This window comes from Gymnogyps californianus, chromosome 5 (genome assembly GCF_018139145.2).
Source record: "Gymnogyps californianus isolate 813 chromosome 5, ASM1813914v2, whole genome shotgun sequence".
In the NCBI taxonomy this organism is placed as follows: Eukaryota; Metazoa; Chordata; class Aves; order Accipitriformes; family Cathartidae; genus Gymnogyps; species Gymnogyps californianus.
In genome coordinates, this window is record NC_059475.1 from 5,098,892 (window position 1) to 5,116,937 (window position 18,046).

General features: G+C 37.1%; 1 protein-coding gene across 1 annotated transcript in view; it reads left to right on the top strand.

Moving 5' to 3' along the window:
* NELL1 (neural EGFL like 1) overlaps window positions 1–18,046 on the top strand; it is a 304,211-nt gene that overhangs the window by 165,899 nt on the left and 120,266 nt on the right. The window lies entirely within an intron of this gene.

The window sequence follows — 18,046 nt, forward strand, 5'->3', positions numbered from 1 at the left end:
CTATTTTGAATATTACTGGACTTAAACTCAATACTGTCTGAAGTCTTTTATCAGTTAGATCTGTTCTGTAAAATGACTGTTTCTGTCTCTCCACTCTAATTTTTTTCCCCCTTTAATTTCACCAAGCAAGAGAGCCTTTTTTATTAATATTGGGTAAGAGAGTTTTCTACATTCTGTTACTCATTTTACATACCTTTGTCGTAGCTGCTCTTCATTTTCTCATAAGTACTGAGTAATCATGATCTTTTAAATCTTTTTATTCATTTCTTTAAAGAAAACAAATGAGACCTTCCAAGGACGAAAGTTAAGTAGATACATGAATATTATAGTGATCTTGGAAAAATAATCATTTTTATCACTTTCATGCTCCACAAAGAGGAGGATAATTGCTGCTATCTGTTTAAATCCTTCAAATACTATTTGTTGGTATAATTTCAATTGGCCAGAATATGTTATTTTCAATGTCTTTGTATTTTAAGCTCTAATATAAAAATGTGATTACTTAACAGATGATAAAAGTAAAACTGTGTCTGGAAAAGGCAGTCAGGTTATTATGAAACATCTAATCTAATTAGATTAGGCGAACTTGATGTGACTTAAATCAATCTGTTAGAAGCAACAATCAAAGGAGAATAACAGCCGGAGAGTATTTAACAACAACAATAATAATTATAGTCCTAAGATATTTCCATTTGAATCCTTCAAGATCCTTCAAAACAAGAGTGCATTGAGTATCTTATTATTTTTGGGAATCAGTTACCTTAGTTTTACAATGAAGCACAGATTACGCACAAAATCCTATTGCAGGGATTTTTTGCTCCTGTAAATATCTGTAAACTTCTCTCTTTTTTCTTTCTTTTTTTTTTTTTTTAAATTTGTTTTCTGTCTGTAACTGTTCAAATGATAACCCTTAAACTGCATATAACTGCAGTGGGAGGGCAGGAAAGTTTAGCCCTAGTGAAATATCAATTTCAGACATTGTATAACGATGACATCTACATTTTTTTTTCTGTAGTTTCTTGACATTTGTGAATTGGTGCAGAGAATGATGCTCCTGATTCTTGTCTGCTTTTTAACTGCTGTCTCATCTTTCTTTTATAATAACTGGAAAGAATATGCAAAACTTTGTAAGAATTACAGTTGTTCTTGTAGAGACGCATTCTTGCATTTTTTGATGTTTTCAGTTAGCATATGAAGTATACACTTTTGCTTTACAGAAAATACTGTTAAATATTCTATTCTAGTTCATCTCAATTCATTTTCATTCGCGTTTATTCTTTCTGAGCCTCAAGATTACCTCTTTTTTAGTACTGAGTTGCACTTGTTACTCATTAGCTCATTTTTTTTCAGAGAATCTAAAGCTATTTGTATTCCATTATATTACGTTCCATGGCTTTGTCCTCTTGTATCTTTTCTTACGGGCAAGTGAAACTAGTTCATATCTTACTCCCATGCTGCCTCCTCTTTCTGTGTACAGCTGATAGAAATCTGAGTTATGAGGTTTCCTCCTTTGTACATGTAGTTCAGGACCACCCCATTTTCACGTCTTTTTCCTTTAGTGCTGTTTATTGTCTTTTAATCATGTTCTATTTCTATGGCTGGCCCAATGGTTATCATACCAGCATTGATCAGAGATGTGGTGATCCCTTCCAGCGTACACAGAAAATGAGAAAAGCCTGTCCCAAGATGAGGTGATAATCCTGCTGTAGTTAATGATCTTCTTTTGATAGCTCTGTTATTATTATACAATCTACATTGTGCCTTCTCAAGCAAGAAATGGCACTCAGTGAGCATCACAGAATAACAAATGTTTCTTTTTGAAAGGGTTTTTGAAAACCTTACAACACAAAGTCACAGGCTGTAATAATGCCAAGTATTTCAAAGAGAATAAGCCTAAAATACGAATCTTCCCCATGAATTGTTCAGAAAAAGAATGGAAAGTAGGATCATGAGCCAAAAATTGTCACTGTTCTTTATGTTAGAAACAAAAGATGGAAATTATTTTGGGTCTGGAACTAACCATTGGTTCACCCAGTCCAAATGTACTGCTTCCCCACGGGAGCTTGGGCTAGTGAAGTTTCAGCGAAACACTGAAGTTAGAAAATGCCTTGCGTAGCTGACTCTTCACTACAGGATGCTACAGGCTTATCTTAAGCCATCATTTGTCCACGTTAAACATACTCAATTTTTAAGACACATTTCCCCTTTACTGTGCCACAGTTAGTTATTCACATTTTTTGGTGAAAAGGAAAGGATGCTTATTTTCTCCTTATATTCCCTCACTGTCACTCCTCCAGCAGGGATCTGCTGAGCTGTGTCAGACTGTTTCCGAAGGCCCACACCTAGACACGAATCTTGTTGGAAGTAAGACTTTAATACTCAGCTGCATTATGCGTTGTCATTCAGGTCTCTCATAGGGTTAACTCCGCTGAACTTCTCTTCCTACTTTGCATGGCTGCTTTTTGTAAGCTCTTTGGAAATACAGCAGTTTTGCCAGTGTTGGTATGGTCGCTGGTGACAGGACTAGTGACGTATCATTCATCTTTCCCAGTGTGAATACTTTTTAGGATACCAAACATGTATCGATTAGAAAAGCTCTTCCTAGTTGAAAAAGATTACTTTCCGCTCATTACAGCAGAGTTAAAAGAATCAATACTGTATATGTATAATTTTTCAGCTATAAGATTATTCCTGGTTGACCTTATCTTGTCTCTTGTTAAATATTTGAAACACATTTTTATCCTATTAATTTTCTCAACTGCGTGTGAACCCAGTGAGCTGTGCCCCACAAGATGACTTCCTTGGGTTGCAGCGGCGTGAGGTATCCCACTGAAATTCAGTTTGTGGTTCCAGGCAATTGTTTTGTTACACTAGTTTGTTTCACCTGTCATCTTCATCGTGCGGTCACCTAGGATGCAGGGTCAAATTAGTATCAAAAGAAATCCTTTTTTTCTCCTTCCAAATTAAGCTATTAATATTTAACTATTCAAATTACTATTAATTTTTAACATCTTAATTCACTGATCTCTTTCTGTGGCATTGGAGTGCTTGTGACTGTTATGCATAAGGATCCTGCTTCTGTTGCTGTAAGATGGAGATCAGATGGAGGGCTCCTAGCTGACATCCAATCTGTATGTGTGGGAGCTTGTGGCAGGAGATTTCCTCCAGGGAATTTATCACCGTGATGCTGCAGGCCCTGTCTGTGTGTTCAGGTTTTCTGAGGAGTAGTTAAAATCAAAAGCTCCCTAGTCTTCTGTGGGAAAAAGTTACTTAATTACTCTAATGCTAATTTAGTGCTGATTTCAGCACTTGTGCAACATAGCTCTGGGATCCTTTGGAAAGGCATATACTTCTCCTCTGCGACAGTATTTTCTGTTGTTCGCAGACATTTGTCACCTGTCACAGAAGTGACACATGAGACGCCGGTTGTTAATGATTGTAATTGGATTTGAGCCCCTTAAATGGAAGATGTTAAAAGGACTGAACTTATAGTCTTTATCAAAACTATGTGCAAGCGGTACTTATATCACTTCCGTTCCTTCCCCTGCCTGTAGGATGTGGGGGGCGGGAGGCAGGGGAACCAGGAACCTTGTCTTTTCCTCTCCGTATAGGGGTGTTTTTCTAGGAAACAGTCAATGAAGACGAAAAATGCCTTTGCAGGGGTTAGAGATAGTATCTAGAGCAGAAATATTACTTGATGTGTAAAGTATGTCTTCATTTAAATAATAAAAGCATTTGCTCTTTTTATTTCATGAAATTCTGTGAAGCTAATGTCTGAGTATGTACCTCCCGACACCTTCCTCCAAATAATTTTATGGTGATAGTCTGTCTGATGCTTAACCTGTGACAATAGGTTTACATCTATCACTTTCCCAATGGGCTTTTGTCAGACTTGTTTCATCTGTTCCTTGTCTCATTAAGTGATTACCAGCAACCCTTTTCAAATTGTCTCTTGATTGTTTGCTAGCTCTTGTACATACGAGCTATCCCTGAAATGTCAGTGGTGTTCCAGCATGTCATAATGTTTACTTGTCACCTAACAGTGATAAATGTCAGGTTTTGCTTAGATTCCTACCTTTTGTTTCAAATGCCTCAAATATTCCAAGTCCAGTCTCTTTCCCATTCTTGTCTGTTGGTAAACAATTTCATTATATTAGATGAGTTTTGCACCGACGTAACACCTTTCTAACCATTGCTTTACAAAAGAGGTGGCAAAAGTATCTTAGTCACCAAGTCATGTAGTCAGTTAATGAGAGGGAGGGGTGGAATTCAGACTGTGCCAGATGTTCTCACCCCTGGATTGTGCTTTCTCCTCTGGGCATGTTCTGCAGGAAGATCTGTGCTCAGTTTAGCTAACAGCATCATTGCTCCCTTTTCTGAGCTGGAGTGCTCTGTGTAATCCTGCCTATCTTCCCTGGAATATATGCTGGAATTAAATTTTAAGCAGTACAATAGCATGTGATAGGCATAGCTACATGTGTTTTGTGGAGGTTGTTTCCTGTGAACAAGAAACGTGTTCTTTCCAAGTTCACCATTGCTTGATTCTCATTTCTCATTTTCCCTCTCATTTGACTTCTGTCTCACTTTTTCTGGTGAAACATTCTAATCCTCCTCCTGAAGTTTCATGCTTCCTTCATGATTTGTGGTCACTTAACCCTACTTTCTCTGTCTCATTGGGTGCATACATATGGATTTGTCTTGTTAGTATTAGGTACTGAAGCTAAGCACAGAATTTCATTGTGCCTTCTTCTGTAAATTGATTTTTGCAGATGTTCCTCACACCTGGTGTTTTGCTTTCCTTCTTAATTGTCTCATGCTTTGTCAAAGGCTGAATGCAGTATCCTAGCACCCACAGCAGAGAGACGTCGGGCAGCGCTTTGTGAGTCAGTCACCGGTTAACACTGAAAAGGGAGCCAGAAACTGAAGGTGACTTCATCCCCTAGGGGCCCCTGCTCTGAATCTCCAGTGCATTTCTGCAGTGCTTTCCGTGGTGTTTGATGATTTTAGGTACTTCAGGTTACTGCCTCTAGCCTCCCTAAAATTATGTTCTAAGTTTTTTTTTTGGAGAAAAGGCACCTTTCTTGCATCCTATACTTAAATCCCTGTTTTTCTTGGATAGTAATACATACTGTTTGCACTTTTCTGTGACTGTCTGTGACTTTTTTTAATGCATTTGGAGCAGAAGTCTTTTAGAGAAGAATTCCCTGTTTGAATGAACATCAACCAACCATGTGTTTTTTTCAGTCTCATGGATGATATGTTTGTGTATCTAAGTAATTTTTATTAATTTTTACCTAAGTGATGAAAATCCAAAATAAAGTTGTACTGTCATTATCCTTTGGTAAGTTAGTTGTGAAAGCCTGAGCAGCGTACAGTATAGAAATTCTGTTTGATCTATCTTTTGTCTCAGTGGTGGGATCTTCATACTGTGCAGTGTTTTGCTGATATAAGAAGGTATAGTTGCAGCCAAAGGAACTCAGGTTGTGGTCTTGTCAGATCTCATAAGACAAGTATGGTCTATTGTGATCGCTATTATGGTAGAATATCTCCAGGGAAAAACATAGGTGCCTTAGGAAATGGCGATGCACTAGTTGCCATTTCTGCTTTCAAATAAAAATTGATTCTGTGTGTTGATAGTGAATGTAATGCTGAAGTTGCGCTCTTTGAGGGGTAAAACAATTTGATCACTTCCTTCCATGTAAAAATTCCATCGTATCTTTGGGGGGCTAAAGGAGTAAACTGGAGACTAATACGCAGGAGTGACATAAAGAACTAAACTTACTTTTTTCCCTTTTTTTTTTTTTGTTTTTTTTTTGTTAAAGTGCTGAGAACCCATTTGTCCTAGTTAAACGCATTGGGGGAAGTTAGGTCTTCAGCAGTCTGAGAGAGCAAACCATTTAGTAATTTAGATGCCTAAATACTGTCTTAGAAGCCAGTTTTTAGACATCCATTTTTAAGAATGTCAGTCAGCACTCACTGACTTTGTTGGGTGAGCTGCAACTAGGCAAATATTCTGTTTGCTTTCAGTAAGAAGGAACAGTCCATCTCTACTCTGTCAAAAGCTTAACATATACTGGAGTCCATCCTTTTTGCAGCATTTGCTTAATTAGAAACTTGTACATAAAACATAAAGGTGCTAAGTCTGCAGGGGAACCTAACAGCTCAACTCTGTCTAACGTTGTAAACAGAAAATTGAGAAAAGTATGCTAAGTCTTTGTGACTTTCATATCACCTGTAATACATGCTCCAACACTCTGCAAGCCTTTCTATTGCATCTCTCAGGTGCAAAGAAATAGTATGTGTCCTGTCCTCATTATACTTGAACTCTGCTACAAAACCTTAACTGTGATTTTATGTGTTCTTGTATCAGCAGATTGACACATCTGTCACACATGCAGGTTCATTTAGAAACAATTCCACCTTACTATATTGCAATAGCACTGGTAGACTTTTGTGCAAATTTGAAATGGGGTATATATTGCTTTTTGTATTTTTTGTTTTATGTGGAAGTTAAGGCATCATGGAGTGCTGAAATCCGAAACTCTTTTGAACTTGTATCACCAATATAACTTCATCAAGCCATGATGAAATGTTGACTAAAAATTGCATCCAAAGGTCTATTTCATACTTTTTGTACTAGTGATTTTGAGATTTCTGCAAGATAAAGCTTGCAGCTATTGTTGAACTGAAAATACCTGAAAGATGAAGTTCTGATATCAGCTTCATAAAATATGCAGCTTTCACCATTTTATGGATAAAAAGCAGCCTGTCCTTTTAGATTAAGTTATATTGCTATATAAATAAATCAGTACATATTGCTTTAGGGTTTCTTTTCCAATACAATGCAGGTACTTGGACCATATTCAGCTTTTGACAACACAGAGGCAAAATAAAACTGTATCTTAAGATGTAATGGTAACAGGCATCTCTCCTGAAAACTGTACATTAGGCAGTGGCAACTGCTAGACAAAGTCTCATTTTTTCAGATTGTGTCATTATGTGTGATTTCTTTATTTTCCTAAGTGAATGTCCTATGATTTAGAGAAGCTGTGATCTTCGTAGAACTGGTTTGTTTGTTTGTTTGTTTTTACCATTCCTCTATCAACATTAATGTCACTGCTCCAGTCTGGCTGGAACTGTGTAGTTGCTCTCTTTCAGCGTGGTACATCACATTGAGTTTGAGGCTTTATTTGCTCTCTGTATGAAGTTCTCTGCTTGGTAACTATGTCAAGAAAAGCCGTAACTACTTAGAGAAATTTGGAATAACTAGTGGTTTACAAATATACAAATCAATGTACTCAATCAAGGTGCCTCATAAAAGTCCAATGCCTTGATGCTTAACTGGTTTGCGGAAAAGATAGGGGTTGTATTAGAAGTTTCCCATAATAATAATCAAGATGACCATATTGCTTAGCATGTTCCAATTAAAAAATATTGGTATGCATTATAATTCAGGCATGATAGTATGACTTGTGTGAAGTACTGTGTTTGCGAGAGAGCTCAGAACAGAATGAGCTTCCAGCATATGGACCTGTGCTCTGACCAAAAGTTTCCATCTTTTATGAAATCTGGAATTTCTTCTGGCTTCTTTAAATAAACGAATAAATAAATAAAGAAGAGACTGGCATGCAGACCAGGTTACTGCAAACGTCTAGACATACAGCGCTTAAACTGGTCATTCTGGTTTATAAATCCAATAAGGGGAAACACTTTCAAGATGTTTTGGTTCTTGCAGATGAGGGTATAGCTATTTGCTCTTCAACACCATGTTTCCCATGTGTACAGTATTACATTTTTGTTAACTTTGTGAACCATTTCTTGTTCCTCTGAGACGTTGACTTAATCATTGATATCCCTTAGTCTTAAAAATGGATTTATATTGGGCTGTGTTTCATTAGCAATATGCTCTATGCTTCCTTCACTCAGTGCAAAAGTTTGCATAATGGGAGATTAATTCTGAGCTGTAGGACCAGAAATGAAGCTCCTATACACTCTAGTGCCATTAAATTTAGGAATTACTCTGAGTCTGTAAGATTTAAAATGGGCAATCCTTACTACTTAGTTTTAGTGCTGAAAGATCATCTGATCTTCATGGAGTTCGGCCTCAGTCCTGAAGACTATGAGTGGTATGGATATGCCAGCTCTTTGCTCAGTGAGAAACTGTACTTGCAAAAGTGTTCATTCTTTTGATGGTATGAATTTGCCAACTCTTCAAAGCATAAAGATAACAAAAGAGCTTTTTTGACAATGGAGTGTGGTTTCTTCCTTAGTGGATTTTTTTGCATTTGCATCTCTAAATCTGCGATATGCAGACCTCTCCAAACACTTGTAATGAATTTCTTGTCTAGATGTGGTCTCAGTTAAATTTGATGCCTGTCTCCACAACTGTGCTCAAAGTTTGTTGGCAAGTTTTAGAATTAAAGATACACATTGCTAAAGACAAAGTTGCCTCACATGTTTTTGTTATGTGAGAAATATGTTGAGATGGAAGATGTGGAAACTGTAATGGATTATTAATCTTCTAGCACAATCATACAAGCTGTCCTAGCGTGTAGTGTTTACGTACTGATTTTTTTCTTAAGATCACTTGTCAGCATTAGACAACTAGACAATACTGCATCCAAACATGAATAATCCGGCTTTCAAAAAGAAGTCCACAAAACTGCAGCAAAGTATCCAGGTTAAACTGAGAGTATGTCAGGTGGATTGCCATTTTATTATCAGCCTGCTTGTTTGTTAAGGATACATTCTAGAATTTCTGTATACGTCAATATTGTTAATATTTCCCTGGTATATATGACATGGAAATTCAATGTCAAAACCCCCCTTGATACTGTGACTCTTCACACTAATAATCTAGTAGCTGTTCTTCTATATTAATAAAATGATTTTAATATTCTTTACTAATTTGACATGTCTACTCAACTGAAACACACTTTAAAATATTAGGAAAATAAAATTTAAATGTAAAGGAAACAATGGTGTACGCTTCTAGTGATTCTTGAATTTTCAAACGTTTGACCTAGGTTGTTCAATGTTGTTTTTCTTTAATCTTGGGGAGCTTCTTATCAGGGTGCAATGTGTCCAAGCCTTAAACACAGTTTTTCAGGATTTCACTTCTTCAGATTTTCCTCTTTTTCCTTTGCTTTCCTGTTTTATTTTTTTAGTATTGTGTTCAGAAAACAATAAAACCAAATGTTTGTCTTCCCACTTCCTAACAAATGTTATGTAGGCACTTAAGATATACGTGCAAATATTTTATAGTGTGCTAGTAAGAGATCCACTTCTTTTTTCCTTCTCCTGTTGCAGAAAACAAATGCAATGTTACTGTCAGCAAGGCTGCCTATTATTCATCTTGATTTAGACAAAAATAAACATTTTTATTGTAACAATTTAGAATTTCCTATCACTGCTCTGTGAACTCATCTCATGGAAATTCAAATGGGTACTATTGGTAGTTGTTTTTATAAAGTAGGGAGGCAGAACAGAGGGTCAGAGTATAAAGTACCTTTCTCTTGGGTAAAAAGAAAAAGGAAATGAAGATAGGTACATCTACAAATGCTCTAAATTAGCCATTACCATTCAGAGAAGAGATACTGGAATTATTGCAGATGGTTCTCTGAAAATGTCAGCTTACTGCTCAGCCGTGGTCAAAGACAAGCAGAATAGTGAGATCCTTTGGGAAAGGCATTGAGAACAAAATGAAAAATATTATTATGCTTTTGTATGAATCCATGATGTTCTGGTGTCTTGAATCCTGTGTGCACTTCTGGTCTGTCCATCTCAAAAAATGAGGGGATGACCTGGAGACCTTCAATGCAAGAGGGGACGTGGTACAGCAGAACTCCTTCAGATTGTAGAACTGGATACATCGTATGCATCCTTGTGCACACGCTCTTTAGGATGCTTATGATGTGAATAGCTGCCGGCAAAAAGTCTTGTGCTGATAGAAAAGCAAATTGAAAGTGTATCTGATATTTTATTAATTTCAAACAGAACCTGACTTTTGCTTTTATGCATTGGGTTTATTCATATAATTTAGAGTATAATATGAAAAATGGATGTAACAGGACTGAGTGAAGGCAAAGACTGAAAGTGTAAACTGAATTGAATACTGAAGAGGGTAGATCATCGAAACTTAATAGCAAATCCTTCTTTCTTGACTATTCAAAAACAGTTTCAACTCAGTACACTGTAGGTTTCTGTATGTTAAATCAAGGCAAGCGTGAAAGGGAAAACAAAAGCTCCTTATGAAAAACATTGGCTTATGAAATGTTTTGTGTACTACAAATGTTTCTGGAAAAATTTATGTCCTCTTCTTTTATAGTATATCTTTTTGTCATCCATCGTTGTTCTTATTTCTGTCTAAGAGTGGAACTTACAGGATTCATAGGAATAAGGATCATTAGTAAGGTCAATTTTTTGGCAATAAATAATGAAGTCTCTATATACTGGAACGGAATATAGACCTTTGCATTCATCTCTTCTTTCTGCTTCTTGCTGAGGGGAAACAAAGAAGACCGAGCATCTCCATGCAGAAAGCATGAGTTGTAAAGACTTCACTCACTGAAGGTTGAAATCATACCAACTGATGTACAGGTGTCATTATTGCCCGTGTTTGCATACTGGCCTCTTTAGGATGCAATGGTAGTTTTAGTCCGTTTTCCCCTAGATATATCCATATATCATGTTAATTATGATACATATTAAGTGCATGAGTAAGATTACATTGGTTTTGTTTGTGATCTTCTAATACATGACTACAAAGGAGATTTCATTGTGGTGTGAAAATCTAAACTAAACCAACTAATAATTAAAGTCGAAATTGAATCACCGACACAAATCTCAGGGATTCTCTCTAGATACCAGTTTAGGAACATGAATCTTATTATTTTGTTACATTGGTTTCTAGACAATTCTAGGGAGATTAGTTTTTTAGAATAAATTAGAACAAAATAGAATAAAAACATTAGTAGTTTATAAAATAAACTTGATTGTAGATAGGTAAATGTGACCAAATTCTAACCAGGTGCCAGAAAGCCAAAGAAAGAATTTTAGTTTATAATTCAAAAGGAAACATTCAAGAGGTTTTATTCCTAGAGGCAACTGCATGCACATTCAGAATTTTATATTCAAATTAAATCCCACTATTTCTTCCTAATTACCCAAGAGTAGCATGTGTCTACTCTTTTAGAATGTAGTCTAAATAATTTCATGTTTAACACCAGAAGCTGTTCATTGTGTCGTAAATTACAATAGCTTTTTAGTTTCTTATTAAAAGAATGGCAAATCTGATATTTCTGCCAGTACTTGTATGTTTAACTTCTCATAAGGATAAAGTTGCAGCATATCCTTATGTCAAGGAACAGTGGGGCTTTTCTGTTCTGCGCCCTGTTCCTTCTTCCTGTTTCCTTGTGCAAATGGACAGGGTAAGCGTGGATGACTGAAGTTCAGAATGGGCATAGATAAACTTTACTTTGTTTCTTTAATTCTCGTGAGTAGGGCTGTCTGGATTCACAATTAGGTATTATCTTTCACCAGCTTACCATCTGCAATGTAATTTCTTGTTTGATGTATGCATCTTGTTTCTAATTGCCCTGGTTTTCTGGGGGAGAGTCTTCCTGTCTGTTCAGAAGAATGTTTCCTTTTATTCAGTCTATTTAAAAGCTATCCCTTTTGTTTAATCAGAACTTTTTATGGGCTGAAATCCTGATTCCACTAAGTCCACACTTCTTCCTAAATTCAATTTTTTTCATCTTGCATTTTTAAAGCCTTAGTTATTACATAGACATCTGAATCCTAATACCATGCAACAAAGCGTTGCTTCTTTTTAAAAGTATTTGGAGAGATGGCTTTCTCCTTTCTGAGTTTTCAAAGGCCATTGCTTAACTGTTGCCAGATAGCTAATTAATTTTACATTAGGCCATGTATTCTATACAAATGGCCTCTGTATTAATAAACAATGGTAGCATCTGATGACCTTGCTATTCCATAAGTGAGTTGTCTCTCTATTGTAAGTCTCTTGGTGCATAGAAATGTTTGCTGCATTTGTGGTTACATACTCCAGAAGCAGACTGTCATCTCAACCATTTAGAGAACAACTTAGATTTCCTTTCAATGTTGTAAAAATAAGAAAAAATAGAAAAAGTCAGGATCTTTGCACAATGTTTTCCAAAGATGAACGTTTTATTATTAAAGTAGGAAGGCTTTGAGGAACTATTGGAAGAAAATCCTTACAATAAGAAAATTGTTTCCCTCTTGTAAGCAAGTTTAAATTGGGGCCTTTTCTTGTGATGAGAAGTGAGAGTAGCTATGGTGAAAGACCATTCAATGGGATATGTCTCCAGTAATTATATTGCAGTGTTGGTCCTTTTTTGAAGAGCATCTTTATTTAAAGAAAATAAAGATAAAAAGGTCAGCAGTCTTGCTGAAAAGTAAATCCTGTGTCAAATGTACCTTTTAGAAATTATAAGTTTGAAATCCATTATGGGCTTTTGAACTGTGCAAGGGAAAGCTATCCTGATGTTACAGTTAGTTATGGCTCTTGACCAAAAGGTTCTTAGCTTTACTATGTGTTGTTTGCTACATATTTTCAATCTATGGTTCTAATTTTCTATTAAATATTTTAGACAAAGTGTAAAACAATACAAATACTTGAGTTATTCCAAGCATGTACAGAAAAGAAAAGAGAAAGCTAAAGCCAAGTAGATCCTGCCTTTAGAGACCACACAAATCCAGTAAGTCTAATGGTGTTGTCTCTTTCAGCATGGGAAAGCAGAAGCATCCTAGAAATTCTGTAGTACCTCTGAAAAATGCATTTAAAAAAAATATACACACAAAATATAAGCAAAGGCTATCTTCCTCTTGTATAATGAATGGAAAAAGATTTTATTGAAAAGATCTTTTTAGTAAAAATGTGGATATTTGTAATTCCCAAAACTTCAAGAGTATAGAAATATGCCATTTTTTATTACCGACAGTTCTTCTGATGCTAATTGTCAGAGCTGCCTAGAACCTTTCACAAACAACATTTCATGTACGTATGAATGGAGAAAATTTGTATTTACCTATAATTGTTTATTTATACATTTCGATATTTGTGCATCTGTATTTATAAATACATGACAAATAAATCCTTTTTTACTTTGCATGTGTTCTGAATTATTTTTTGTGGTTGTTTATACTTACAAACAGTTTTGCAATATGGTGTGGGTGGCTTAATGCAGAATACATTACCTCAGGCAGACAAAACCTTTGTATGGCACCCTCTCCCCTGCCCCCAGTGCTTTTCCCACTGCATTCTTCCAGTTCAATTTAGCCCAGAACAGAAGGTATTTTTCAAGTATCACAAAACAAAAGGACTTATGTGATTCCTCAGTAAGATTAGGCTAGAAAAATGGGGATATGGAAGATTTGACAGAAATACGGGTGCCTGAAGGTTGCTGACTTTTTTGTCCTTGTTTGAATATTCCTATTTATACTTCACACTAAAGCGATCAACCATCAGCAGGGTTACATATTAATGGCGGAGCAGCTGGAAGGCTTGCTCATTTGAGATGTGTAGGGGCTGCTACAACCTGCAGATGCTTTAACTTCATTAGCTGCAATAGGTGCCTGTGTTTTGAAGAAAGCTAAAGGTCTGTTTAAAATTTAAGCAACTGGCTTCACAACTGACGTGCATCCTGATTGATGATTCTGCTGTTGCTGAAGGTGTAGCTAATACAGCTATTAGCAGAGGCTTGAGCTTTTATAGTGAATGTTGTGTTGGCAGGCATGGAGTGTAGTTGTGTTCCTGGTCTTCTGCTGCCTCAGGTATTATTCAACTGTTGTTTTTTACATATGTACATGGTAGATGCTGGCTGCTGATGTTGCAGATGTTGGTGTGCTGTGCTGTTTGCTTGGTTGGGGTCCGTCTGCCTTGAGCACAGACACCAGTACAGGGGGACGCAGTGTGGTCACAGCTCTCTCCATGGCAGTCTGGTAATTGTGCTTATTTCAGAAGTTTCTTATTAATTTCATGTTATTGAGACTTTAACAGGAAATGTTCCGTGTTTTCCCATGGTACTGTAACTAGTTTCTTCTCTAGGATTTCAGGAAAAAGGAGGTATCGTGTGTGCCCTAATATCAATGTGCTTACAGACCAGCCTGTGTTTTGGTATGAGGTGGTTTTCTGCGGTTTGTAGGATGCATTGGTGCTTCTTATAATAGGATATGCAACTAACCATCTACTTGAAACTATTTTCTGGTGCATTAACTTTGCTTTTTATGTGATTGTTATCTCTGTAAGGCCGTGTAGTATTGAAAAGAATTCTGTCAGACAGCTCCTGAGTATTCTAATCATCACGATAAACTTATTTTCATTAGGTTTCCTGCGAACAAAGCAGAGATAACTACAGTGCTTATCTTCAACCACTGTGCATGTGCCGTCATGTAACACTACCCACATATAAACATCAGTGTCCCCAGACCTATGGTGCTGTCAGGGTGGACTTCTGTTCAAGTTAATGCAATTTCAGTTGCCTGAGGCAAGCAGTTAACCAGGGTTGACTTTCCAGTGACAGCTTTTTCAAACAGAAGTTTTCTGCAGAGACTTTGTTTTAAAGGCCTTAGTTCTTCAAAACTGAAGCATTGCTTAATGTATGCGTAGAGGACACCCACAGTTGATACATGTCATGATTCCACAGAGTCAGACAACACAGGTGGCAGAGAGATGTTTTTGTAAAAGGATGACTAATTTCTTACCAGTGATCTTTCAAGTGCTTTTGGAGGCAGATGGCCATCCTCAGATAAAGGCTGAGGAAAGAATGACCTTTATAGTCGTTGCTTCATAAGCTGGCCTGGTTCAGGTGTGAACTCAGAAAATAAGACACTCTTGAGGATTTTTGAAAAGTTCATGAAAGCTTTTGGAAATTCTAGAAGGTTTTTATCCAGAAGGAAAATGTTAAGTTTAAATGTGTAGTTTGCTGGCCTTAGCCGTAGCTTGGTAGCTAGGAAACAGGGACAGGTGAGCTGAAGCTTCCGAGATGATGTGTCCTTTCATACCTCATCTCTGCTTGCAGGAAAAATAAGTTAAGGAGAAGGTAAATCAGCAGCTGATATTTGATTCTTCCTTTTTTGCAATAGAAGATTGATATCCTTTAATTTTCTGTGAAATCTTTACTATTTGAGGATTTCAGAAGAATGACAAATACTAGAAAAAAAAAAGGATCTTGTAATATCCTCATTTTATAGAGGGAAACAGAGGCACAAAAAAGTAACTGATCTCTCAGCTTTACCACAGACAAAGCACAGAATAGAGGTGGCAATAACCAGGATTCCTGAGTAACAGAAATACTAATGCTGAAGATAATTTACAGAGATTTCGTAAACAAACTAACTTGTCTGTAAGCAAAGAATGGTGCTGCTGTTGTAACCGTTCTTCTGAAATGGTACCTGTTTCTTGAAATGGATATTAATAATCCACGGGAATGAGTGTTGGGTCAGGGAATTGCATCCTACAGTACTGTCCTTCTCAGTAAGCCTGCCAGTTCTTTTTGTCTTTGATCATAAGCTCCTTTTGTGTATACTATATAACAAACAGAAGTCACAGAGAGATGGATGACTTCAATCAAACTTAATGATGGCAGTTTCGTTCCTGAGCATGGCAGCATATTTATTTATATCTACATATATATATGTGTGTGTGTATAAAAAAATTAAAAATGACTTTTGTTTTTGTCTTTTAGCATCCCCTTTCTTGTGCTTCTCATTTTCAGCTGAAAGGGAAATTGTCAAAATAAGATATGACTTTGAGATTTTTGTCTCAGCTCTCCCCTCTTTGGTGCTTTGGAATGATACTGTTTGTGACACTCCTTTCACTTGTTTCGCAGTGTCCTCTTCCAGTCTTTCATTGCTGTGTAGTCAGATAGTATTTACCATAGCATTAAAGCAAAAGCAGGTTCTGCCTGATGTGCTTGAATGGGGGATTTTGGAAAACAATATGTGTAAGAAGGCGATGTTCTTTGCAAATTAGTCGTAATCTCTTTTGAGTTTAAACAAAATATGAGCCCACTTTCCATGCTCACTTCCCAACGTGAACATCAAGTGCTCCAAAGGATGATCTCTTGTGAGGGAGAAGGAAACCCAAGATAACTCACTACTGACAGAATCTTAAGGATTTTTCCATCTGGACTAAAAGATTTTTGTACCTTGACAGAAAATCAATGCTTTCTCATTCTTATTAGGACTGTAGCAACATCATCTATAGACATCTCTGCACCAGGGAGAACTGCATTTAACGTTCCCATCATTGCAGCCATATTGCTGCTAAGAAATCTTGGGATTCCTCATGCAGATGAGGTTCCCTTAGTCCTCCTTGTGCTAGCAGCATCAGGATGTCTCATGAAGGGCAGGTTCCCACGGTCAGATTTGTTGCTAACTCTTCAAATTATATCAGCTTAGAAAAAGCTGACCTCTGTTTTAAGTATGACTGTGGGAAAGCAGCTTTGTCAGTGCCAAATCTTTCAATGTTGCCAGCATCTGTACATCTGCAGGAGTGGTAAATACAATGATTTACATTGTCAAAGTCCTAGAACAACATAGCAGAGTATAATCTCGTGCGTATTTTGGCAAAACACATACGTTACCACTGGGAAATCTTTTGTTTATACTTGAAGTGCTGAGAAGGTAATCAACTAATTTGGGCAATTGTTTGAGTAGGAATGCTCTTGTGTATACATGAGCCTGTCACAAAGGCATTCTCACGATAGTTTGAATACGAACAGGTGAAAGCTAATGGCAATAACTTATAAAAGTAGTAAGAGGAGGGAGAGATTATGGAGAGGGTGTCTCTTTTAAGAGAAAGCATCATTCAACTTCAACTGCCTGCTAAGCACTTCCTTGGAGGGTAGCTCGATACTTTTTGTGTGTGACCCAGCAGTCTGAGCACCATGAGACCAGAGTGGCAAGAATCAGGCTGTGGTACAGTTTCTTAAAAGTTGAAGGAGGGCACAGGCAGCCCTTGAAGAAGCCTAGCATTCAGAATGTGTAACGTGTCTGAAAATTGGCAAGGAGCTGAAGTGAATTACTAGCAGAGCTAGGGACTGACATAAACTAACAAGTATAAATGTAAGCCTGAATTTATCAGCTGAAGCCAGGCACATTTGAACGTGTGTGTGTGTGAGTTTCTTGCTAAAAGCAAAGAGTGAGCGAGCGATATATCGCTTTGATGCTCTTTGAAAGAAAACGGTTGCAATCTGTATCATTTTGCTGTCAAATGTACTTGAAAAATAGAAAACATATGTCGGATATATGTTCTGCAAATAGTTATCAACGGTGTTCCAGAAGTATTTGGTTTGGAGGGTTCCTTGGAATCCACAATTCAAATCTACATTTGTCTTGAATTATCTTGGAATTGACTGTCATTCTATACTATGGTAAAGTGAGGGCATTGCAGAGCTTAACTTTAGCCTGGCAAAGCCTATGATCCTGTTGTTCTCAATGGAGAGGCTCTTCCAAAGGGCTTAATTCAGAGTCTGTAAAAATGAGTGTTTTGCTCATGTTTTAAAGGCACTACCTCTCTCCGTGGTCTATAGAAGGCTAGATTTAGTCCATAGTCCTTTGAACACCCCTTATTCACTGGTATATGTAAGCAAATCCTTAGTTCCGGAAAGGGATACCTTTTACCTCTCAGCATACTAGTCTGATGATTGCAGCTGCATAAATGAAGACTACCAAGAAGGGTTCCAGATTCTGATTTTTGATTATGTCTGTTGTCCTTTGTATGGTTTTAAGAAATTTTGCTGCATCCTCTTGATTCCACTGAACAAAACTGTAAATCCACCAGTGCAAAAGTGTAAAATATTCAGGTTTTCTTTTTGCAATCCTACTGCATGAGAGAAGCTCCTCATAATTGCAGGAAGAAGGAAGAAACTTCAGGGTCAGGTAGCTCACCGCCTCTAACTGATGCTTTACTAGAACAAAATGAAGCAGGAGAGTAAAGTGCAGGAGCTGCAGCAGATTAGGCTCAGTGGTAGCAGAGTTGGTGGCTGAAAGCAAAATATGGCCC